This window comes from Cinclus cinclus, chromosome 4 (genome assembly GCF_963662255.1).
Source record: "Cinclus cinclus chromosome 4, bCinCin1.1, whole genome shotgun sequence".
Classification (NCBI taxonomy): domain Eukaryota; kingdom Metazoa; phylum Chordata; class Aves; order Passeriformes; family Cinclidae; genus Cinclus; species Cinclus cinclus.
This window is the reverse complement of record NC_085049.1, coordinates 12,569,734-12,577,917: the sequence shown is the minus strand read 5'-3', so window position 1 is coordinate 12,577,917 and position 8,184 is coordinate 12,569,734.

Sequence of the window (8,184 nt, the reverse complement as noted above, 5' to 3'; positions counted from 1 at the left end):
GGATTGCTGGCAGACACCTCAATAATATCGACTGTTCTCCCCTTCTCTTTCAAAGATACATGTTGTCTGGGCTCTGAAGTTCCATTCTCTTATCTCTTGGAAAAACCAGGGCTTCCCTCTCTTGCAAGGAGACAAACTGCAAATTAAAAATATTATTGATATATTTTTAATATTTATATTTATAAATTATAAAATCAGAAAGGTGAAACACATGAGTCCTAAGCATTTGAACATTTGGATTACCAGTTAGATGCAGTAATACTGTACCCAGAAATTTATTGATTCAGCTGTAACAATAATGGAAATGTGCAAATCACAGGCCGTGACTAAAAACCTGGATGCCCATGGAATCCTTTCAAGTAGAAACACTAAAGTTGATTTTTTTTTTTTCTGATTTGAAGATTAAAAAGAAATTCAATCTTTTACTCTGCTAAAATTAAAATTCCTTCTGGTTACTGTCACATTTTCAAAGGTACTAAAACTTCCAGCCCATGTAAAATTTATGCTATAGGAGACCTAAATTTTTTAAAAATCAATAAATATCTAATTCTCAAAAATTACAGCTTCAGACAGGCCAAATATTGATAGGTATCTGCACAGAACTTACGTCTTCAGCCCTGATATATATAAATTTAAAAATATTTTCTATTCAACATGCACAAAATTAATAGAGGTCCTTTCCAACCTTGATTTTATACTTGGAAATAAAACAAAAGTTGAAATTAAAATGTTTCATAGGACTTTATTTTTGTAAAGAAAATATTTTTATTTTGGTTGGGTGAAATAAAAATATGTCCCAATGTTTCTAAGCACAGCTGGTGGATCAAAGCTAAATTACTGAAACCATTTTGTGATTAAATGTGTTTTGACTAGTAGATTCTTCCTTCTTTAAACTTTTTTTTTTTGTAGACAAAAGAGAGGCGGGTACTTTGGTTGCTCAATTAATCACAGAATCACAGAATAAGCTGAGTCAGAAGGGACCTACAAGGACCATCTTGTCCAGCTCCTGGCCCTGCACAGCTCCATCCCCACGAATCTCCCCCTGCTCCTGAGAGCATTATCCAGACACCTCTTGAACTCTGTCAGGCTGGTGCTCTGAACACTTTCCCAGGGAGCCTGTTCTACTGCCCAAACAACAACTGGTTGAAAAACTTTTCCTGATATCCAGCCTAAACTTCTGGCCATTTCCTGTGGTCCTTGTTTTGATTCTTTTATGCTTTGAAGGTACTGTTTTCAACACAAAGATAATAATGTATATATTCCAGTGTAGTCTTGTATACAAAAAGGCATCTTGTTTAATGCTGGATCAGTGAAGGAAAGTGACTCATTAGAATTATGCAGTTCTGAGAAATACTGCAGAGCAATTCAAAACTCCCAGAAGGTAATATCAGAAGGAGCCACATTTATCAATACAAATCAAATTCTTCAGATATGTGTGATCAGCCTAAACAACATCCCTGCTCCACAAGAAAGTTTGGAAGGGGTCGCTTTCATCTCTGATATCTTGTTCTAGTAAAACCCAGGATTTATAGAATTGTGAAAAAAACAAAGCCTTCCTGTGTTGCCCACAAGTGAATTAATTAATCCATTTTCTGTACAGCCAAAATCTCCATTTTTAGCCACTCCATCCTGCAAAATAGACCAAATGCAGAACAAACACAAAAATCTGTGAAGATCATCAATTATGAATTTCCAGCCAACAAAATCCGCTGTGATTATTGTATCAGACAGCTGGCTTACAATTCCTAACATACCAGCATGACATAGGACACCATACTGGGGAAGGATACATACTATGGATATCATACTATGGATACATAGGAGTTATGGCAGCACGCATCAGTGAGGAGTGAAGTTACTTGTCAGTGTTAAGTACGTACAGCTCTGTCAAGACATCCTCCACCCTCTGCCTAGATGTTTTCCTCCTGTTTCAGGCTCTGCAATCTATCTACTTGAATATTCTCAATATTTTGACTGCATTTAACAGTCAGAACTATAAAAGAAAACTTTTTGAAATGGAAACTGTCAAATAATTTTTTTTCTCAACATCCTTATTTCTGCTGTTGTTCTGTGTTAAAGGTGATTCTTTAAAACTTAACTTTTTTACCCTTTTTTGAAAAAAAAAACCAATGTGTATTTCTGAATGTTAAAAATACAAAGAAGACACCTTTTTATTTCTGAAGCCCAAACATATGAATCTTGGCAATAATTAATACATTGAAGTGTATATAACAGAAAAGATAATTATCACAAGATCTGAAGTGAGTGAACATATGGTTTTGGCAAGTCAAACAGCACAGAAATAGTATGAATAACAACACCAAGTCATTAGGTAAGCAGGGAGGAAAGGAAGGTAACATTGCATGAAATGACTGGTGACAGGATAACATTTGTGAGCACAGTTTATGTTCAATGATGTTTCTTTTCTATGGGGCAACTGAGGGTAACATATGATGTCAGTGATGTGGACATAATTTGGGTGCATTTTTCTAATTAAGTAAAATGCCCTTCAAAGCAATGCTGAGAAGATCACAAAAGTCAAATGCTGCTCTTTAGATTCAGACTTAGAGTTCAGGACAGTCCAAGGCACAGAGAAGGTTAATGTGTTGTCCTCCCCATCGTCCCACCCTAGGATTCTTGCTGTATCCATGCAAATGTCCCACAGGGCTTCAAAGAGGCAGCTCATTAAACCATTGCTGTACTCACCAGGCCAGCCAAGATCACAGAGTCATAGTAGCATGTTGCAGACTGATATTATAATTGACAGAGCTGCCCTAACACAAGTGCATTGCTCCAGGATTCTGGACACACTGGATTTGGGGAACACAGGAGCTGGGGATTGCATTGCTGAAGTATAGGATGACATTACAGTGAAAGGATCCTGAAGCACTAGAATATATCAAACGCTTTGGATAGTAACTCTCTCAAATTCTAATCTGGCACAGGGTCAACTATGACTGCCAGCTCTGAGAAGGAGGGGAAGGACTCATAGCAGTAGAAAGGGTGCTGCTTAGAATTGTTTCTTGAGAGATAGAAATAGCATGAAGTTGATGGGAGCAGCTCCAGGGAGAAATAACATTCCCTAGTGAAATCTAACAGAAATAGCCTGTACAGTAGTTTCACCATGTCACACACTGAATAGTGACAGCGCACAGAGGGTATTTCTATGCAGAAAATTACTGAGAAACAGTAAGAGCAGGAGACATGTTACAAGATCAACATGACAAAGTGAGCCATTAGGCTTCCATGGAACTGAGGACAAAATTTTTCTGCACTCTGTCATCAATTCTCAGGGCTAAGTCTGATGCTTATGACCTTACAGAGGCTGATCACAACAGGCCATGCTGGGTCAGGACCTATTGAGTTGCTTCCTTCAGTGGAGGTGATGGAGTTCATTCCAAATGTAGCTACTCTGAGGCATTAAACAAATAAAACATAGTATGCATTAAACTAACATTGTTAAGGTTACAAAGGTTACAGAGTCAAGCATTCAAAAGCTACTTCTGCAGCCTTAATTCAGTCCCCATTGTGTGTTTTCTCCATCTTCCCATGATTCTCCCTAATACTTCTACACTATAAATTTGCCTTATAGCAAATTTTGTTCACTTCATAATAAGAAAGAGCTTGTAGAAAATATTATATATACAGTATGGAAGAGCTTATACAGGATCTTTTCACCATTTGTTTGATTTTCGTGGTTCAATATGTGGTCCCAGGATATATTTGCTGAACAATATTCAAATTCCTCAGACTTAATCCCTGTCTTTTTGACTTGGACTAGTGTAAGAGACACCTTAGGTGTCTCAGTGAGGCACCCTAATTCAGAGCTTATGTTCTCCATGGCAATAGAAAGACTAACTCTAGCTACAGGGAGCAGTGACTAAAAGACAGTACTAAAAGCAGACATTTAGTTCTGAATCCAGAAAGCCTCTTCTGTAAAGAGATAAATAAACAGGGAAAAAAATGCCTTAACTTCAATTTAAAAAATCTGAAACCATTGGGAAAGTAAGTCTACTTCAACTCAAATGAGCAGTGGTATATTTCCTTCACTGTTAAGCTTTATTTTTTGCCACAACTAGCACCAATATAAATGTTGCCATATGTTTACTGATATCAGGAAACTCCATTATAAGCCAATAAACAAGCTAGACATCATCATAGTTATAACTTAATTACATCCTCTGGAAAGGGAACTGTCATAAGACCAGGGTTTCTGAAGTCACAGAATTAACAAATTTCTATCATTAAGCCTTTCTTAACAAAACCAGTGAACACAAAACCCATTGGCAGAAGCTACAGATACTGGTGAAAGCAGCCATGAACATTCACTAAATCTGCATTTTCCCAACATGTGATTGAGTGGGATGACTGGGCTTTTTGTTGGAGGTTCTATACCACTTTCTCTGACATTCTTGGGTCAAATCTCTCTCTTATCTACAAAAAAAAAAAAAAAAAAAAATTCCAAGGTTGAACTATGGCCAGCTCGACACTGCTGAATTCTTACCTCAGGCCTCATGGTATGTTTGGGAACTAGTCTGGTAGCTCTGGTAACCAACATGGCCTTAAATTTTGTTTAGTCCATGAGCCCAAATAAACATTAGCTGAGAATAACTTTAAGGCAGAAATACTTGGTCAAAATAATTTTGTAACACAACAAAAAAAACACAGGAAAACCAAAAGCCAGAAGAGAGGACATGTTAATGTTTACAAGCCAAAGCATCTTTGTTAAAACATTTTGCTAGCTGATTATCTACTTAAACCATTTTTTTTTCTTCTGATTTATAATGTTGTGGTATCATCCCCCTGGAAGAACAGAGCTCGGAAACTTATGCCTCAGGACCTTTATTTAAAGGAGCTTTTGCCTCCTTCCAGTGTAACTAAAGACTCCAGGAATTAGGCACCTATTTTTAGCACTATGAAAGCAGATAATTAACCTCAAGAAGTTCAACAAGGCCAAATGCAAGGTACTGCGCATGGGTCAGGGCAATTCTCAATAGCAGTACACGCTGGGGGATGAAGGGATTGAGAGCAGTCCTGGGGAGAAGGGCTTGGGCACTGGGGGATGAAGAGCTGGACACGAGCCAACCATGTGCACTCACAGAAAGCCAAACATGCCCTGGGCTGCATCATGACAAGTGTGGAGAGCAGGTTGAGAGAGGGGATTCTACCCCTCTGCTCTGCTCTGGTGAGACCCCAGCTGGATGCTGCATCCAGCTCTGGGCCATCAGTACAAGAAAGACATGGACTGGTTGGAGTATGTCCACAGGGGGATCATGGAGGTGAGCAGAGGGCTGGAACACCTCCTGTGAAAACAGGCTGAGATAGCTGGGACTGCTCAGCCGGGAGAAGAGAAGGGTCTGGGCAGACCTTGCTATGGCCTTTCAATACCTGAGGGGGGCTTATAAGAAAAAATTAGGACAGATTTTTTAGCAGGGCCTGTAGTGACAGTTTTAAAGTGAAAGAGGGTAGATTTGTACTGGACATAAGGAAAGGATTATCTGCTATGAGGATAGCAATGCACTGCCACAGGTTTCCCAGAGAGGTGGTAGATGCCCCAACTCAGGAATTGCTTAAGGCCAGATTGAATGGACCTTTGAGCCTGATCAAGTGGGAGGTGTCCCTGCACATGGAAGGGATGCTGGACTACATGATCTTTAAATGCCCCTTCCAACACAAAGTATTTTATGATTATTAATAATAACTACATTGTTCAGCATATCAAATCTTTATCTCTGTAAATACAGTGGTCTTCTTAATGAGCCTTTTTCTTGCAATAACAACCTCTGTCTATTCTATCACATTTAGAAACATCTATTATTTTTTTTTATTAGGATTTATTTTTATGGGTTAGTACCTCTCAGATTTATGTGGTGACTACTAAGCAGGATATTGCACTGACATTGCTCCGTCCACACCTTTCTTATCTGGACCAGCCATGGTCTTTAGGACCTCAGTCTTGGCCCCAGAGATCAGACATCCACAAGGCCTACTGCCTTAAACTTAAGAAAAAAAGTCAAACACAATAAACTTCAAAACTGATGAATGTTTTATGGGATTTCCTCTAAATAAAATTTCTTTTGCTTGTGAGACAAAACATTTTCATGATTACTTGATTATGTCTTTACAAATTTTACCCTGTATTGTTCTTTATTTTCCCTTTGGGATATTGACTCAAGCTGTCAAAAAATAATAATTCTAGTGTAGAAGCAAATACAAGAAATAAAGTAGAAAAAAAGAGGAAGCGACAAGGAAAAAGAAAACTTTAGACCCCACTTGCTTTCATGACACTGAAGCTGTGTAAACTACTGGTTATATTTCAGTCCTTCTTGGTCTACTTCCCTCCTTTAGCCTTGACTTTGGCAAACCCTACAAATTTCCAAAGTCCTCTTCTATCCACACCGTGATGGGCTTCTCCACCACCTCCAAGCCTGCCAGCAGCAGCAGCAGGACAATGCACAGATGTCCCCCAGTTGTTTTCATTGCTATCCTGTCCTGAAGACTTAATACCACAAAGAAGTTCCAGCCTGAACATTAGCACACTTCTTATTTTGGTGAAAACCTGTAGTAACAGGTTTTGCAGCTTGATGGTAGACTGATGTCCCTCTGTATTTTTTGCTGGTGATGGCAGTGGTTAGCTTTCTTTTTTCTCTGCTCACTTTTCTTCCTTTGGCTTCAGGATCTTCAGTTTATTGGGTGTGTTCTTCTACCTGCAGAAGGTTAGAGGCAGCTTCATTTCTTCCATAAATTGCCATGAAAGGTCATTTCAGGGAAAGAGCTGAGGGAATATTGGACTCGGGAGGTTCACAGACAGAGAGCTAGATAGATGAGGTAAAACTGAAAAAATGGCCAAGCTATGCCATCAAATTAAGACTTTTTTACTTGTTTCATTTATATAAAGCTATTTAGTTAATTTTGTAGTTATGTAAGTCTTGTGCAAAATCATTCAGATTTTATTTCAGCTCTTGTAAAAATAGAGCATGGAGTGGAATATTGAAATTAAATGTTGCACATATTCCAAAAGATACTCCTCCTTTTTTTTTTTATTCCAGCAAAATGTTCAAAGCACTTAGGAAAATTTAATCCAATTGTGATAACTGCTTCAGTACTGCATTTGCATTTATTACCAGTGTTAAAATTTTAGATGTAGAATCAAACCACTGTTCAGCTAGCTCAAACTTACTGCTTCCTTTATGTGGAACGTTTAGAAGGATTAAGATTTCATGCTTACCTGGAACAAAACCAGATATGAAAACCCTTTCTGAAGCGAAATATCTATGTCCTCATTGTCTTTCTGAGCAGATACCTTGCTCTGACAAGGGGTGAGTTATTAACAGTTTTTGACTCACGATGTGTAAGCATACAATTTATATATTATCCTTAAATAAAGGTAGTGATTGTATCTGATATCACTGAGCTTAACATTCTGACTTCAGCCTGAAAACTGAACAGTTTATGGCTGATTTTGAAGCAACTTTTGCTTACACAGCCCAGGAGTTGACTCAACCCTCAAGTGCACTAAACAACTGTTTTGCCCCAAAATAGCAGTACAGGTAATTTAACTATTTGAAAGTCAAATTTTTTAAATGTTTTGCTAGAAGAAAACAGGATAAAGGGCCTAAACAACTAATCTTGGACACATTTTGTCCTGTCAAGAGCCTGTCTGAAGAGCTGGTTTGCAGTATCTCTCGTTTTTAAGCAAATATCAGAAGTTACCAAGAGTGAACAAGGGTTTGGTTACTCTATGTTGGATCTAAAGGAAATGGGATTTTTGGGTTTTGTAACTTCAATTTGGGCTGGCATACTTGAAGAAGAAAGTTTCAGAGCATTTTTTGTGGTCAAATAAATTGAATGTTGAGTCACTGCTATAATTAGATAATTAGGATAATAGAGAAAAATAAATTTAAAGATTCATGTTTGTATAAGTCCAGGAAGTTATATGTATTCTGCCTGCCCGTTCCAGTCTTATGTTTGTAAGTTTTAAGGCTGCTATATATGATGATGAGAGAGAATCTTGCAACAGAGTCACTTTTCTGAGCAAGAAATAGTGTTTCAACTGCTTTGGTACAAAGTTTAGCTGAAAAAGAAGAAAAAAATAAAAGAAAGTAATAATAAAATTAATTATATCAAGATACCTAAAAATATCATACAGCAAAAGGAGAAAGGCATGTGAAGAAGCAGAGAGTG